The sequence below is a fragment of the Pithys albifrons genome, chromosome 26 (genome assembly GCF_047495875.1).
Source record: "Pithys albifrons albifrons isolate INPA30051 chromosome 26, PitAlb_v1, whole genome shotgun sequence".
NCBI lineage: Eukaryota > Metazoa > Chordata > Aves > Passeriformes > Thamnophilidae > Pithys > Pithys albifrons.
Window position 1 is genome coordinate 1636050 of NC_092483.1, and position 17323 is coordinate 1653372.

The 17323-nt window shown below is 49.7% G+C and overlaps 1 pseudogene; it reads left to right on the plus strand.

Moving 5' to 3' along the window:
* The window catches only part of LOC139682997 (zinc finger protein 436-like), a 50184-nt pseudogene that overhangs the window by 16114 nt on the left and 16747 nt on the right, over positions 1-17323 (plus strand).

Consider the following 17323-nt stretch of genomic DNA (forward strand, 5'->3'; position numbering starts at 1 on the left):
CTGCATTCCTTTAAAATTACCTGAAATTGGGCTAAAAATATAGAAATTTTAAAAAGACATCTAAAGCCCCACCATTTCTTTGGGATTCTGGGGAGGACTGCAGGATTTAAGGATTCTAGGGGGATTTGGGGGAGTTTAAAAAAAAAATTAGAGCATCCAGGCTGAGTGACTCTTCTCCATCACTTTTCAGTCTATACTCTGTGAAGGATCAATCTGTCAGCTCATAATGCGTCGATCGCACCCAAAGTGACACAGTCCCTCCCCAAAATGCCTTAATCCAACAACCTCCCAAAAGCCCCCCAAAACCCACCTATGGGGTGTCAGCACCAGACAGGGGGAAATTCAATGACCAGGAGGGGTGGAATGAAATTGGAAGGGTTGGGATGGAGCTTGGAGGAGGATGGGTTGGGATTTGAAAGGCATAAGATGAAGTCTGGAATGACTCAGGGAGTTTTTGGGGTACCCTCCTATCTTGAGGGGAGTGCTGTGAGGGAGTATGGGGGATGTGTGGCTCCTGCACTTGGACTGGGGCCCCACAGGGAGGGACACAGGGAGCTTGTTTTGGGGAAGATCCTGCTGCTTTCAACCAATTATGAGGGATAAAAACATCTTTTAGGGTCCCTCTCCTGATATTCAGTAGATGCGGTCAATCCTTCACATTTTGGAGAGAAGTGAGATTACCCGATTTTCAGGTCGATCCTTCAGTTTTCCCCCAGTTTTTTTGGGTTATAAAAGGCTTTTTGGACTCCCACTCCCTCATTCTGGAGGTTGCAGTGACCCCCTGGCTCCACTGGGGGCTGGGGGGGGGGGGATTATACTCCCCAATTCTGAGATGTTACAAGCACCTTGTGGGGCACCCATGTTTGATGGACATTCCACCTGCAGGAGGATGTCCCCTCTTCCTCCAAACCTGCTGGGGTGGGGCTGGGACCCCTCCCCACACAGGGGGCACCCACAGTTCTTTTGGGAATTCTTCGTGAACCTGGACCAGCCCAGCTGGTGTCACAGAATCCCAGAATAGGTGAGTGGGAAGGGACCCACAAGGATCATGGAGTCCAACCCTCAGCCCTGCACAGGCCCATCCCTAAGAGTCACACCCTGTGCCCCAGAGCATCATCCAAGAACTCCTGAAGCTCTGGCAGCCTTGGGGCTGTGCCCACTGCCCTGGGGAGCCTGGTCAGTGCCTACTACCCTCTGTGGGTAAAACCTCTTTCTAAGATCCAACCAAACCCTGCCCTGACAAACCTCCAGGCCATTCCATGGGTGCTGTCCCTGGTCCCCACAGAGCAGAGATAGGGCCTCCCCCTCCTCTCCCCCTGCCCAGGAAGTTTTACCTGCAATGAGGTCTCCCCTAATTCTCCTCTTGTACAGCTGAAAACACCAAGTGCCCTCAGCTGCTCGTCACATGCTGCCCCTGCAGGGCCTTGCCCATCTTGGTTACCTCCTTTGGACACTCTCCAATGGCTCAATCTCTTCCTTCTGTTGTGGAGCCCAAAAATGCCCCAATATTTCAGGTGAGGGAACCGGCAGGGCTGTGTGATGTGGGGCCTGAGAGTGCCCAGGGGCCCTTGTGACCCTGCAGGGCCTCCTGGAACCCAGCACACACTATGACACTGCAGGGCCCAGGGCACACTGTCACACACACAGAACCAGCCAGCCCTGCCTGGCACTCAGCAGCAGCACAGAGGGCACTGACCACCCCTGGTGCCCCTGGCACCACAAGAGGAGCCCAATTGGGCCTCTCTGTGTCCAGTAGCAAAGGCAGACACAGCCCTGGCACAAGGGGAAGCTGCAGCTGCTCCTCACTGTGCCCAGCAGGGCCCACACACGCACCCCCCAGCACAGCAGGAGACACATCCAGCTGCTCCTGAGCCAGCCCAGGGCACAACCCCTGTGCCCCTACAGGCCTGCACAACTCCCTCTGTCCCACCATCACCTTGGGCAGCTGCCCTGCACCTCTGGGGCTGCTCCTTGCAACTTCTCATCTTAAAATTGGAGGTCAGGACTCCAGCACATGCATTCTCTTTTCCCTCTCATGATGAGGGCAAATGCCCAGTGGGGTGGTTGCAGCAGTGGCAGCAAAAGAACTGGCAGCACAGGGGCAAACCTATCTAGGCTGCTGCCTTGTGGCAAAGGTATCAGTGCCAGGGTGGAGCACTTGCTGTGAAGGTGTGTCATGGGGGTGCTCCTGTACCCAAGAGTCAGGCCCCTGAAGAACAGCAGAACAACCAGCAGGTGGGTCAGGCTCCTGGCATTGAAGTGCCTCAGGTGCCTTTGCATTTGCAGCAAAAGGGGGAATTATTTCTGGCTCTCTGGGCCCAGGACACCTCGGACCATCAAGGCAGAGAAGGAACATATGGATGGGCTTGTGATTTAGGGCTGACCTTAATCATGGACACTGTTGCAGAGGGTATCCATGAATGTGAAATATGCTGCAGTTACACAAGCCAAGCAGGTGGAGCCTCTCTGGGATGGAGGACAATGGCTGGAATAGAAATAAAGGGAGGCCTGGCAGACTGTATCACACTGCCCCAAACCCCCCATGGCAAGGGCGACGTGCTTATGGTGGTGGAAACAACCACAGGAAGGCTGGAAATATCCCGTGTCCCATGGCACTGCCTGGAACACTGTCCTGGGCCTATAGGAGGGAACATGAGTGTGACATTGAACCCCTGAAAGAATTGAATTAGACAACAGAACTCATTTCCAAGACAACCTGACAGACACCTGGGCCAAAGAACCTGGCCCTGAGTGGGTGAATCCCATCCCCTGCCATGCAGCAGCCTCTGGGAAGATCCAAGGGTGCAATGGACAGGGAAAGAGCACACGGAGAGCAGTGGGTGGTGGGATCTGGAAAGATTGGCATGCACATTTAGCAAAGGCCACTGGGTCAGTCCACACTGGGGCATCTCCCAATAGGGCTGGGCCTCCCATTCAAAATGTTTAGGTCCTGTGGAAGGGGACAAAATTCCTGCACTGCCCATTAAAACATGCTGGGAAAAACACTCTGGGTTGTTCCTGCCTCAGGCAAAGGCAATCCCACTTAGGGGTTGCTTTTGTCCTGGGTGCATTTGGGGGGTTATGTGGGAGGAGGGGAACTCTGGTGTGTGCCTTGACGGGATTGGATTTGGGGTGAGAATGGCCAATGGATTAATTATATGACATTGGTAACTATCCAACACTGGGCATTATCCCTTCTGTGGTGGCTGGAGGGGCATAACTCCCCTGAGCACCTCATGGCATTTATCTCACCCACAGCTGTTCTGGGCATCTCAGCCTGGACTTCCCTCTGATCGTTGCCCTCACACCAAGGGAGAGTGAACTGTTCTAAAACTGGCCTAGTGCAGCAGTGCTGGAATCAGAACTGGCTCCAATGTGCAACCTGCAACAATCCAACACCCCACACCACCTTCCCTGCTGGAGAGACTGTTCCGAGGGATGGAGGCCAAAGTCATGGCCTGAGTGAACTCAACAGACATTTTTGTGGCCAGTTTTTGAACACTTGACAGAGCTTTTCCTTTCCCTAAGGGAGTGATATCTCTGTGTGTCTATTAAAAGAGAGAACTAGGGAAGGTGATGGGGAATTGGAAGTGTGATACTTGGCATGACATTAATGGATGGAGTAGAGGCTGGATATTGTCCTGGTTTCAGCTGAGATGGAGTTAATTTCCCCTCAGGCACTGTTGCAGTGTCGTGTTTAGTATTCAGAAGGAGAATAATGTTGATAACACACTGATGTTTTGTTGTTTGCTAAGTCATATTTATACCAAGTCAAGGATTCTGTTTTGTTGTTTGCTTTGTCTTCTGCTCTGCCATGAGGAGGTTCCCAAAAGAAAGAAGCTGGGAGAGGTGACCTGAAGTGGCCAAAAGGATATTCCACAGCACAGCATGTCATGCCCAGTATATAAACTGGGGAGAGTTACCTGGAATGAACTGATGTGGGTTTGGGACAGGGGAGTCTGGTATCATCAGTCAGTTGGTGGTGAACAATTACAATGTGCATCACTTGGGTTTTTTTCCCTTTTATTATCATTACTATTATTATTTACCATTATATTGTCTTTTACTTTGTTTTCATTTATTGAACTGTTCTTACCTCAACCTACAAGTTTCACCTTGATTGCCCTCCCCATTCCAGTGGGCTGGAGGGGGTCACACCCTGCAGGCAGTTCTTCAGCTTTTGGGCAGCTTTTGGAGAGTCAAAGCCAAGATTTTGGAGAGTCAGAGGTTTGATTTGGAAATATTGTAAATCCTTCACTGCTTGGAAAGAGGGAAACATGACAATAACCTGGGCTAGTGGAAGGTGTCCCTGCCCACAACAGGGCTTGGGAAGGGATGAGCTTTAAGGGCCCTTCCAACCCAAACAATCTTGTGATTCTGTGAATTGAGCTTCAGGAATTAGTTAAAAACCTAACTCTTCCTCTGGCCTTGGATCCAGTTCCAACCCCCTGCCAGTTTAGGGCTGGGTTTAGGGCTCACTTATTTCTGGTTTAGGGCTTGTTGAGGGCTGGTTTTAGGACTGGTTTTAGTACATGTTAAGAGCTGGTTCAAGGCTGGTTTTAAGTCTAGTTTTAGGGCTGGTTTAGTGAGACATTAGCATCAATGTTTTCAATACCTGTATAAACACCAAATTATTTTTCAAGTGCTCTCAGCACTCAAAAAATCAATTTGACACATTAGTTTATCAATATTATTATATTCTTTATTATAGTAGTTTACAATATTATTATAATTATATCTTATTAGAACTGCTACAGTCCCTCAGCCCAGTTGAAAGTACTGAAAAGTGTGGCATTAAAAACTGTCCCTCAACATTTTGGGATGGTGTCCAATACCTGTAATTTGCCAATGGAAAAAGATAATTTAGGGACTGAGTTCCACAGTTGTACTTCTATGTGACAAGAAGAAAACTAAAAAATATGTGTGTTCTGTCTCAGGTTGCTCCAACCATGTGAAGATCCAGGGTGTAAATATTAATTAGGAATAATTAATTGTCAAGATGCACACCCAGTTCCACTCTCCTTACAACCAGGAGAAAGAAACCTCAGTGGATAAAAGCTGATGCATGAACTGTAATTTTAGACTTGGAGTATGAAAAGATATTTAGATCACAGGAAAATGTGAACAGCTGAGGTTGTGGATATCACTGGCTGATACAAGGGTTTTTTTTAAAATTTTACTGTCAATGTTTTAAATACCTGTATAAATACCAAACTATTTTTAAAGTCATCTCAGCACTCAGAAACTCAATTTTATACATTATTTTTCCATATTATTATATAATTTATTATAGTATTTTACAATATCACTTTAATTATATATTATTATAATTTGCACATTAGCATTCAGAATATCACAACACCCAGAAAAAACCTTTTGCACTAAGAAAAAATACTATTTCTTTCTTATATTTTTGATCCCTTTTTTTTTATTCAGTCTATTCAGTCACTATTTTCTTTCTGCACCAGAATCTTCCAATGTTTTATTTTTAATGTCTAAATAACTTATTTTGTTTTATCCACTGTTTTTGTCACCCTCTACTTGCTTGATAACATTTTCCTTATTTTATAATTCTTTTGATACACAAGTAAAGCCCTGTGCAATTTTCAGTAAATTCTAGGCTTTGTAAACTAAATAATGACAGCTGCTCTGAGGGAATTGCTTTTAAAATTGTGTATTTCTTCTAGAAAATTAGTTAATTGTTAATTACCTTGAAGGTTCTTTGACCAATTGTTCCAGGGAGGGTTCATGGGGATTCCAGGCTGAAACGAGACATCGTTAAAAATTCAAGCTACCAAACTGTCTCAGTGCACACAAGATGTTTCTCCTTCAAGGCCCAAGTTCCAATTATAAGTTCTTGTTTTCTATCACTTGGCAGGTGGCAAGGCCAGACATGGACCAAAAATGAAAGCATCTCATCACACCTGAATACACAGGGGTCCTCCCTGTGCAGGCTCCCCCTTCTCCAGGTCCCCGTTTCAGGGTCCTGGGGTTCCTGGGGCTCCCCCTTTTCCACACTCCCCCCTCTCCAGCCTGCCGGAGGTCCCCCAGCTCTGATATCGCTCCTCTCTGCTCCCCTTCTCTAGAAGTAACCAGGCACCTGGTGTCCATAAAAAGCTCCAAAATACCAAGAGTCTGGGAAAAAACCCCTCACAAACGTCAAAACTGCAAAACATCAAGATTCAGCAAAAACTCACTCCAAAATATGGAGGTTAAGCCAAAAAATCCCTCCCAGATGTCCTCCTTCTCTGGTGTTTTCACTTTGTAGTTCTGGGTTCCCCCCTGTCTGGGCACGTATATTAGGACAGTTGGGTAGACCCGTTTTCTCTCAGTCCAGCGAGTAGACCTGCTCTCTCTCTTAGTAGAGCGGATAGATGTGTTCACTCTCTAAGTCCTGCAAAGACCAGGCGGGTAGACCTGTTCTCTGTGTCAGCAAAGGGGGCTGACCTGTCACTCCAGCGGGTAGACAAGTTCTTACCCTGGAGGGTGGATGAGTTCGTCAGCACAGCAGGTAGACCCTAACCCTAACCCTGGCTCTGCTGGTGGCTGAGAGGCATTATATCCCCAATTCTGAGGTGTTACAAGTGGCTTTTGGGAGACAATGATGCCCATCCCACCTGCAGGAGGGCTTTTCCCCATTTCTCGAGGCTTTGTAGGGTGGGGCTGGGACCCCTCCCCACACAGGGGGCACCCACAGTTCTTTTGGGGGGAAGGGGCTCCTCATGCACTGGTGTCACAGAATCCCAGAATATGTCAAGTTGGAAGGGACCCCCAAGGATCATGGAGTCCAACCCTCAGCCCTGCACAGGCCTATCCCCAGGAGTCACACCCTTCCCCACTAACCATGCAGGTCATTTGGGGGTTGGAAATGGTTTGCACGGTCTAGGTGAAAGTTTGTGGGGCCTCTGGGGTGTTTTAGGGGCCTCTAGGAGAGTCTTGGGGTTTTGAGGCGCTCTGAAAAATTCAGGAGGGGATTTGGGGCATCCTAGGGGAGTTCTGTGGATCCCAGGTGAGGGCTTCGGGATCTCAGGGGGTTTTCAGGGGTGATGGGAGGGGCCTGAAAGCAGTCCCGGGGTGGGGGGAGTGGCTTACCCGGCTTCTCCACCTTCACTGTCATGGCCAACACGGAGCGGGGGGTCCCGAGAAAAAGGAGCTCCGGGAACAGAACGGGGAAAGCAACAGGAAGGGAACCAGGAAAGCTCCGGGACGCGGGGGGGGGGAAACGCGCGGCCTCCTTACCTCACCCTCCACATCCGGGTCTCCGCCCATCACTGCGCAGGCACCAACACCAACTCCCTCGCAACCCACCCCCGACTGCGCGTTGTCATGGCAATTTGGTGGGTGGCAGCGAAGAGTGACGGCGAAAATGCCCAATGGGCGCTTAAGGTCAAACAATGACAGGCACAGCAGCCATTGGGCGCTCGGAGCTTCCTCCAGCTCCACCCAGCTGGCCTCGCCCATCGTTCTCCGGGCGGAACTTCCCCACCTACCCCAAGCGGCGGCAGCGCCCAGACAGGGGTCGGGAAGGATTGGGAAAGGCGGGGCCTGGGCCTGGGCCTGGAAAGAGCCAGGCAGGATCGGGCAGGGCCGCTCCGGTGCCCCGGGCGCTCCCCGCGCCGCAGTCTCCGCTGCCCGCGCTCCGCCGCTGCTGGGCCGCCCCTGGCGCTGGGTCGGGCCCCGCGGGCTCTGCTGCTGCTGTCGAGGGCCGAGGGAGCTGCCAGCGGGGCCAGGCTCAGCGCTCCGATGGTGAGGTAGGGGCTGCGGGGGGCACAGGGGAGGCCGGGGGGGTCCCTGTGAGCCCGGAGGGAGCAGCGAGTCCTCTGCGGAGCCGCCGAGATGCTGCCCGGGCTCTGCGAGCAGATGGGATCCGTGCCGGCTGAGGAGGGAGCTGCGGGACAGCTCGCGGGGGGCGGGGGCCCTGGCTGGGTGCGGGACCCACGAAAGCCGCTCTCCCTCCCTCTGCGAGCGGGCAGGGCAGAGAAAATCCAACTGAGGGCTCGGGAGTTGGGATGAGGAGCAGGAGCGATCCCTCCCTGAGCACCATCGCGGGCAAATCAGACTCCGAGTGGGCATGTGAATTAAGTTGTTACTTCCAGAATGAGAGCAGGAGAATGAGAAGTAGAACTAAACCCGACAAACCCCTTCCCCCCACCCCTTCCTTCTTCCCAGTTGTGCTTCCTCCCCCCTCAGCAGTGCAGGGAGCTGGGAATGGGGGTCCCACTCAGTTGTTGTTGCTGCTGCTCCTCATAGAGAGGGGTTGGAGTCCTTGCCTTGCTCCCCGTGGTTTTGGGTTTATCCTCTTTTATCCTGTTTCCTGCTGCTGAAAGAAACTGGGGCAATTTCCTGATTTTTTTCCCGTGTTTTTTCCTCAGGTTTTGGATACATGAGAAAAAAACATCATTGTACCTCTATAAACAGGTACTGCTGGAGGGTTCTGGGGCTGGTCCAAAACTGGGCTTAACACCCAAAAACACGAAGAAAAAGGAGAGGACAAGGTTGGGAAGTGGTGGTTGTTTCACGGAATGGTCCAAGTATCTCAAATATGGGGAAAATGTGAGTTTTGGAGGTGGAAAATGATACGGCAGGGAGGGGAGAAGAAAATTCAAAATAAAGATCAAGTAAAATCCAATCAAACCCCAGACTCATCCCTTCGCAGTGGGAGTGGGGCCGTCCCTGTGATCCAGGTCAGAGCTCCTGTCAGGAGCCAAAGATTGAGTCAAAACCAACAGAAAAAGCCATTTCAAGTCCCTCCCAGCCCATATTTGGAGGAAGAAATACACAGTAGCACCTGTCTCCTGCTCACCTGCTGTGACTGCAGAGTTCCAGTCCTTGACATGCTTCAACCTCACATCAAGAACCTCAATTAAAAGCTTTTTGACTCAATTTTATGAATTTCCAGCTGTTTTCATCCTGTTTGGCCCAAGCATTGACCCTGCAGCTGTTTCTGCATTCTCAGTAAGCCCCTTGCCCTGGCTGTGGTCAGCCCCATTTCCCCAGGAACAGGGGAAGGCTGCAGAATGTAGAAACATGTTTTTAAAAAACATAAAAGACCTGGCTGGTGCCATTTTTTGGGGCCAGATTTGCCTCAGTCACAATGTGAGAGGGTGTCCGAGGTTAGTGTTGCTCTCAGGACTTGTCATGGCCGGGGAAACAGTTTGTGTCAATCTGATGCGTCCTGGGGATGGACCTTCTCCAGCCAAGAAATGTCACAGTCAGTGTATTTTGCAGAAAAATGCTTATTTCAAGCTCTGGGAAGACTTTTGGGTCTCTTACCTTTGCGGTCCATTTGCTTCTCTATCCCCATGTTGAGGTTTCCAGACTCATGGGGAGAGCTGGGTTTGGTGGTCTCTAAAATGAGATCTGGACTTGAAAAGAGCAGGGAAAAGCTGGAAAACCTCCAGAATCAGTACAATTTTGCCTCCAAGACCCTTCCTTCGTGGCCAAAAGCAGCCCAGAGGAGCCAACACAGCTGGGAGGGGAGGGAGGGGGCTGAGGGAGGAGCCGAGGGCTGGAGGGTCCCACGGCCACCAATTCCCAGCCCTGCCAAGGGCTGGGAACTGATCCCATTCCAGAAGGTTCCAGGTGCTCCACTCCATCCCTGTGTCCCAGGCTGCTGCACCCTCTGAGCTCCCTGAGCTCCTGGCTCTCCAAGAATTGGGAAACTTGGCTCATAGAAAGAGAAGCTGTGAAGATCAGGACTGTGAGCTTGTGGTGCTCCAGAATGGGACACAAATGGGAAAAAGGGAGGAGAAGGAAGCTTGAAAAGGACCCCAAAGTCCTGGGTTTTCAGGTGGCCAGGGGAGTGAGGAGGGTTTGGGGTGGTGTTCAGGGCCCAGGGACACTTGATCCCCATGGATTTGGGATTCACATTTATTCAGTGGCTTTGCATCCCATGAAAATCTCTCCCCAGAGAGATTTTTGGAACAACTGGTCACCTCCATTTCCCAGGAGAACCCGAAGGTTGTTCCAGGCAGGAACCTGTAGCCAGTGTGGGTTGGAGTATGGTCAGGGCAGGAGTGGAGATGGGTGAACAACACACCCAGCACCCTCCACCTTGGACTATCCAAGGGCTGTTGGGATAAAAAGCAGCTTTGCTTCATTTCAGACCCATTTTGTGCTCTGATATCTCTCCCTGAGTTTTTGGGCGTCTGTGCAAAGATTTCCTGTTCCTCTGGCAACACTCTGCAGACGAAGGGGGGGGGCACAGGGCACAGTGGTGTCGGTTCTGTGGCACAGGGGGGCACAGGGCATAGTGGGATGATGATTAATCAACAAAAATTTAATAATGAATAATTTCAATATAAATAGATTTAATAGGTAGAAACTAAAAAATATATATTTAATTATTAAGTATATAAAATAAAATATTAAAATTACTAAATAAAATTATATAAATATATAGAACATATAAAACATTTAAAATATATATAATATAGAAATAAATAAAAATGAATAAATTCATTAATAAAAGATAAATATGGCATTAAATTATAATCAATATATTAGAATTAAAATATTTCAAATAATTTTATATAAAATATATAAATAAACAAACACAAATAAATTAATCATAAAATATGCATGGAAATATAATGAAGTAATATAAATTAAACTACTATTTTAAATATATTTTATTATAAAAATTAATATATAAAATTTGCAAATAAATAAATAGATTACACAATTAAAACATAATAAAATTATAATTAAACTGCCATTTAAAATAATATCTTAAAAATTTATAATACAATATTAATATTTTAGTAAGTATAATAAAGACAGAATAATATAGATAATACATAAAATATATTTAATTCACATAATATCTATATTAATTCATGGCAGTGAAAAGGAGGAGGAAGAAGGGGAGGAGGAGGAAGGGATGTACCACCTGGAGCCCTTTCAGCACATTGCTCTGTCCCTCCAGAGGCCCTTCACACTACCTGGAGTAGCTTCACCCTTGGCTGTGGCTCTTTGTGGCTCCTGTGGCTGCGGTGACACATGGACAGCAACTCAGACCCTCGAGGGACACGAGCCCACCTCCCTGCCGGGCTCTGCTCCTGCTCCAGAGGGGCCAAACCCCCCATTATCCTTGATCCCAATTGTGCTGGTTTAAAGGCGAACCAGCAGGGGAAATGAACTCACCACGAGAGAGATTATAAGTCAGAGCTAAAATTTAACAATAATATTACAATAACAACACTGACACAAAAGGGAAATTGCTTTCAACTCACAAAACCCCAGCAGTATAACCCAGTGTCCTGGGGCACAAACCCAAGGGGGTTTGTTTGCCCTTGTGCTGAGACCCCTGTGGCTCCCCCAAGTCCAGAGAAAAAGGAAACGAAAAACCTGTTGGTGCAGGTGAGGGCTGTGGTCTGGGCGAGAACGGTGATCTCCTCCTGTCGAGGTCCTGCGGCTCCTCTGGATCCGATGAGAAGTTCCCGAGGTCTTCCTACCCACCACTTATGTACCCTCAGAGAGCACCCAGTCCCTCCCCCTGGGCGGGGACTCACAGAATGGGTGATTAACTCTGGGAGCTGGGGGGTACTGAACTGTTGGTGGCCCATTAGCAGCTCCGCCCCCCCCAGGCTGGGTGTGAAGGTGATAATGGCTCCCTGGGCAGCTGCTGCTAATGGTCCATTGTCCTTGGGGAATGAATAGAGGGGGTAGAATGCACAGCTTTGATCGCCCCCACACAGGGTTAGCTGGTCCCTCCTGCTGAACTAGGACATTATCCACCCCTTATTCTACACCATCTAGTCATTCCCAAATTAACCCCCTTTTTACCTATACATATATATATACATATATACAATGAAACATTACAAACTCTTCTCGCTCAAAATTAGGTCCCCTTGTGGTACACATCGTGTTTCTCCATCTTTTTGCATTACCCACCAAGTGCAACCAGGTCCTTGAGCAAAGACAATCCGTCGGATGGGTTTGCCTTTGTTTGAGGTGGGACTAACCCAAACAGTCTTTCCTAACATACCTCTCATATGGACCACAGGGACTTTATCTCCATCTACAGTATTCAAGAGTTCTGATTGGGCAGGGCCAGCTCGATTGATGGAGCCCCGGGTGTTGACCAACCAGGTGGCCTTTGCCAAATGCAGCTCCCAGTGTTTGAAAGTTCCCCCACCCAACGCCTTCAAGGTGGTTTTCAGCAGTCCATTACATCGCTCAACTTTCCCGGCAGCTGGAGCATGGTAGGGGATATGATACACCCACTCAATGCCGTGCTCTCTGGCCCAGGTGTCTATGAGGCTGTTCTTGAAGTGGGTGCTATTGTCAGACTCTATTCTTTCTGGTGTGCCATGTCTCCACAGGACTTGTTTTTCAAGGCCCAGGATGGTATTACAGGCAGTGGCGTGAGATACGGGGTATGTCTCCAGCCATCCAGTGGTTGCCTCTACCATGGTCAGCATGTAGTGCTTGCCTTGGCGTGTTTGGGGAAGTGTGATGTAGTCAACTTGCCAGGCCTCCCCATACCTGTATTTCGACCACCGTCCACCATACCATAGAGGCTTCACCCGCTTGGCCTGCTTGAATGCAGCACATGTGTCACAGTCATGGATAACCTGTGAGACACTGTCCATGGTTAGATCCACCCCTCGGTCACGAGTCCATCTGTATGTCGCATCTCTGCCCTGATGACCAGAGGCATCATGGGCCCATTGAGCTAGAAACAATTCTCCCTTGTGCTGCCAATCCAGATCTACCTGAGAGACTTTAATCCTGGCAGCTCGATCCACCTGCTCGTTGTTACGATGCTCCTCATTAGCCCGGCTCTTGGGTACATGAGCATCTATGTGACGGACCTTCACACTCAGCTTCTCTACCCGGGCAGCGATGTCCTGCCACATCTCAGCCGCCCAGATGGGTTTCCCTTTGCGCTGCCAGCCGGCCTTTCTCCAACGCTCCAGCCATCCCCACAGAGCATTGGCCACCATCCACGAGTCAGTGTAAAGGTAGAGTCTTGGCCACTTCTCTCGTTCAGCGATATCCAAAGCCAGCTGAACAGCTTTCAGCTCTGCAACCTGACTTGATCCACCTTGTCCTTCAGTCGCTTCTGCAACTCGACGTGTAGGACTCCATACAGCTGCTTTCCATTTCCGGCTTGTCCCTACAATGCGGCAAGAGCCATCTGTGAAGAGAGCATATCGCTTCTCCTCTTCTGGTAGCTGGTTATATGGCGGGGCCTCCTCAGCTCGTGTCGCCTGCTCCTCTTCTTCTTCAGAGGACAATCCAAAGCTCTCACTTTCCGGCCAGTTGGTGATGATTTCCAAAATCCCAGGGCGATTAGGATTCCCTCTCTGGGTTCGCTGCGTGATCAGAGCGATCCACTTACTCCATGAGGCATCAGTGGCATGATGGTTGAATGAGCTTTTCCTTTGAACATCCAGCCCAACACTGGTAGTCGGGGTGCCAGGATGAGCTGTGCCTCAGTGCCAGTCACTTCTGAGATAGCTCGAACTCCTTCATAAGCTGCCAGGATCTCTTTCTCAGTGTGGGTATAGCTGGCTTCAGATCCTTTGTATCCCCGACTCCAGAATCCCAGCGGTCGTCCTCGAGTCTCCTCAGGTACTTTCTGCCAGAGGCTCCAGGATGGGCCATTCTCCCCGGCTGCAGTGTAGAGCACATTCTTCACATCCTGTCCTGTCCTGACTGGCCCAAGGGCTACTGCATGGGTAATCTCCTGTTTAATCTGCTCAAAGGCTTGTTGTTGTTCAGGGCCCCACCGGAAATTATTTTTCTTCCATGTCACAAGGTAGAGAGGGCTTACAATCTGACTGTACTCAGGGATATGCATCCTCCAAGAGCCCACGGCGCCTAGGAAAGCCTGAGTTTCCTTCTTGCTGGTCGGTGGGGACATAGCTGCTATTTTGTTCATCACCTCTGTTAGAATCTGGCAACTCCCATCTTGCCACTTCACTCCTAGGAACTGAATTTCCTGAGCAGGTCCCTTGACCTTACTTCGTTTAATGGCAAAACCAGCTCTTAGGAGAATCTGGATTATCTTCTTTCCTTTCTCAAAAACCTCCCCTGCTGTGTTCGCTCATACAATGATGTCATCGATGTACTGTAGATGTTCTGGAGCCTCACCCTTTTCCAGTGCAGTCTGGATCAGTCCATGGCAAATGGTGGGACTGTGTTTCCACCCCTGGGGCAGTCGATTCCAGGTGTACTGCACCCCCTTCCAGGTGAAAGCGAACTGCGGCCTGCACTCTGCTGCCAACGGAACGGAGAAAAAGGCATTGGCAATGTCGATGGTGGCATACCACTTGGCTGCCTTGGACTCCAGCTCATACTGAAGCTCCAGCATGTCCGGCACAGCGGCACTCAGGGGGGGTTTGACCTTATTGAGACCACGGTAATCCACCGTCAGCCTCCACTCTCCACTGGACTTTCGTACTGGCCATATGGGGCTATTAAAGGGTGAGTGAGTCTTGATGACCACCCCTTGGCTCTCCAGCTCACGAATCATCTTGTGTATGGGGGTCACAGAGTCTCGGTCAGTGCGGTATTGCCGACGGTGCACTGTGGCTGTGGCCAGCGGTACCAATTGTTCTTCAACTTTCAGCAGTCCCACAGCAGAAGGGTCCTCTGAGAGGCCAGGCAAGGTGCTCAGCTGTCTGATTTCCTCTGTCTCCACAGCAGCTATGCCAAAGGCCCAACGCAGTCCCTTTGGGTCTTTGAAATACCCATTCCTCAGGTAGTCTATGCCAAGGATACATGGGGCTTCTGGACCAGTCACAATGGGGTGTCTATGCCATTCCTTCCCAGTCAAGCTGACTTCAGCTTCCAGTACAGTCAGCTGTTGGGATCCCCCTGTTACCCCAGAAATAGAGATGGATTCTGCCCCGACGTATCCTGATGGCATCAACGTGCATTGTGCGCCAGTGTCCACTAAAGCTTTGTATTTCTGTGGGTCTGATGAGCCAGGCCACCGAATCCACACAGTCCAATAAACCTGATTGTCCCTCTCCTCTACCTGGCTAGAGGCAGGGCCCCCCTAGTTCTGGTCATGGTATTCACTGCACTCTCCTTGTGAATATGACCGGGAGGTTCCTTCAAGAGGATCGGGCATAACATCATCATTCCTATACTGTCTGGAGCCTTGCCCACGAGAGACCGGAGCAGCCTTCAACCTTGAAGAATTCCCTGTGTTAGTTGTGCCTCTTTGCAATTCACGTACCCGAGCTGCTAAGGAAGACGTGGGTTTCCCATCCCACTTCCTCATATCTTCTCCATGCTCATGGAGGTAAAACCACAGATTGCCGCGTGGAGTGTACCCTTTCTCCCTAGCCAGAAGACGCCTGCTTCTGATGGCAGGGACTCTCGTTTGTTCTGGAGAGCTATGGAAGAGTCCTTCCTTAATCTTCTCTTCCAGTTCAGCCAGTTTTATTTCCAAAGCTGAGAAGTGGGCTCGTAATGGAGCAGTGACAGTGTCTTCATAAATCCTAAGTTTGCTGACCAGTGCACCCACCTTGTCTTCTCCCTCTCTCCACTGCAATGTTGCAAGGTAGCGAGAATACATTTCTGGCCCAAGTCGTGCAAATTTTAACCACATCTGGGATGTGCACTGGACACCATCTGGACATTTAGGGAATCTCTCATCCTCTGAAAAGATTATCTCCAGTACGGCTAATTCCCTTAAGCACCGGATACCTTGTTCCATCGTGTTCCACTGTCCTTGCTGTACGTGGAGGTCCTCCTTACAAAGATATCTCTCCCTCACGCTTGACAACAGTCGCCGCCAGAGGCTGAGAGTTTCCTGTCTCTTTCCAATGCCCTGATCAATGACAACATCTCGAGAAAGGGATCCCAGCTGCCTTGCCTCACTCCCATCTAGAATTGTATCATTGGCTGCAGCATCCCAGATTCGAAGTAGCCAGGTCAAGATGGACTCATTTGCCTGTCGTGTGAACTCTCTCCGGAGCTCACGCAGCTCTCCCAGGGATAGGGACTGGGTGATTATTTCTGGCTCCATTTCTTCTGCTTGAGATGAAGGTCCTGACTCTTCCTCGTCATGCGCTATACGAACTGATTTGGTCTTTGATTTTCTTTTCTGGACAGGGGCAACTGCTATCGGTTTCTGTTGTCCTTCTGGCTCCTCCATGGTTTGTGTGGACATGGTGCTGGTTGATTTGTTTCCCTTTCTCTCTGGCTCAGCTGTGGTTTGTGTGGGCATGGTGCTGCTTGATGTATCTCTTCTCCTCTCTGGCTCAGCCATGGTTTGGGTGGACATGGTGCCTGTGGATTTGTTCCTTTTGTCCTCCTCCTGATGATGCTGTACCACACCAAGCAGTGTGCGGTAGGCAGTGGCCAGGGCCCAGCAGGTTGCTGTGAGCTGCACATCTCTGGGACTGCCAGAGCATCTTCCTTTCACATAGCTTAGCATTTTGGCAGGGTCCTGCAGTTGTTCCGGGGTGAATTTCCAGATCATTTGAGGAGAGAAGGTCTCCAAATACTGGCCCATATCTTCCCACTTCCCGTGCCACTCAACATCATCCGCTCCCAGGGCAGGCCTCCAGCAAGCCTCCTTAGAAAGCCCAGTTCTGACCCTAAACATGGTGAATACAGTACAGAGGAGACAAAGCAACACTAACAGCACTAACAGTAAGATTATGCTGTCCCGAACATCAAAAGGAAGCTCAATATTTTCAATGATTGTTGTAGCAGAGGTGAAAAGGTGGAAGTAACCATCTCCGCCTGTTTTCCCCACAGTCTGGGTGCTATTTTTAATGAGACCCCAGAGGTAACAACCCAAATCAGGACAGGCAGACCAGACTGAATATACATTCACAATGAAATTCATTGCTTCTGATGTTATGACAACATAAACATAGTATATTAATAAAGCAATTTTGATCCTTCTCTGTTGCAGCCCGATTCAGGTGGGCCTGAGTGACCACCTTACAAGTTTCGTTTTCACCTTAAAAGGACATGTTTCCAGCCTCAACCAATTGGAGTCAGACCACCGCATCTGGGGCGGGGTCACTTGAGGTCATATATACCTGTGTTTTTGAATAAACTTGGGAGTTGCTTTACATCACATTGGTGTGTGCAGTCCTCTCTAGAGCGTGGCGACAACAAATGGTGACCCCGAACGTGTCTCAGAACATGAAACCCACCTGCACACCTGCCTAGAGCCTTAAGAAGTGGCCCCTGAGAGCTGCTATGCCCCAGTTTTTTTGGGTGCTTTGTGGAGAAGCCCCTGAGAGCTTCTGTCTCCTGTAAACTTGGGAGTTTTGTGTAGTGGCCCTGAGAGCTGCTGAAAGAACGTGGACTGAAGGAACCACGACCTTCGAACCGGTGA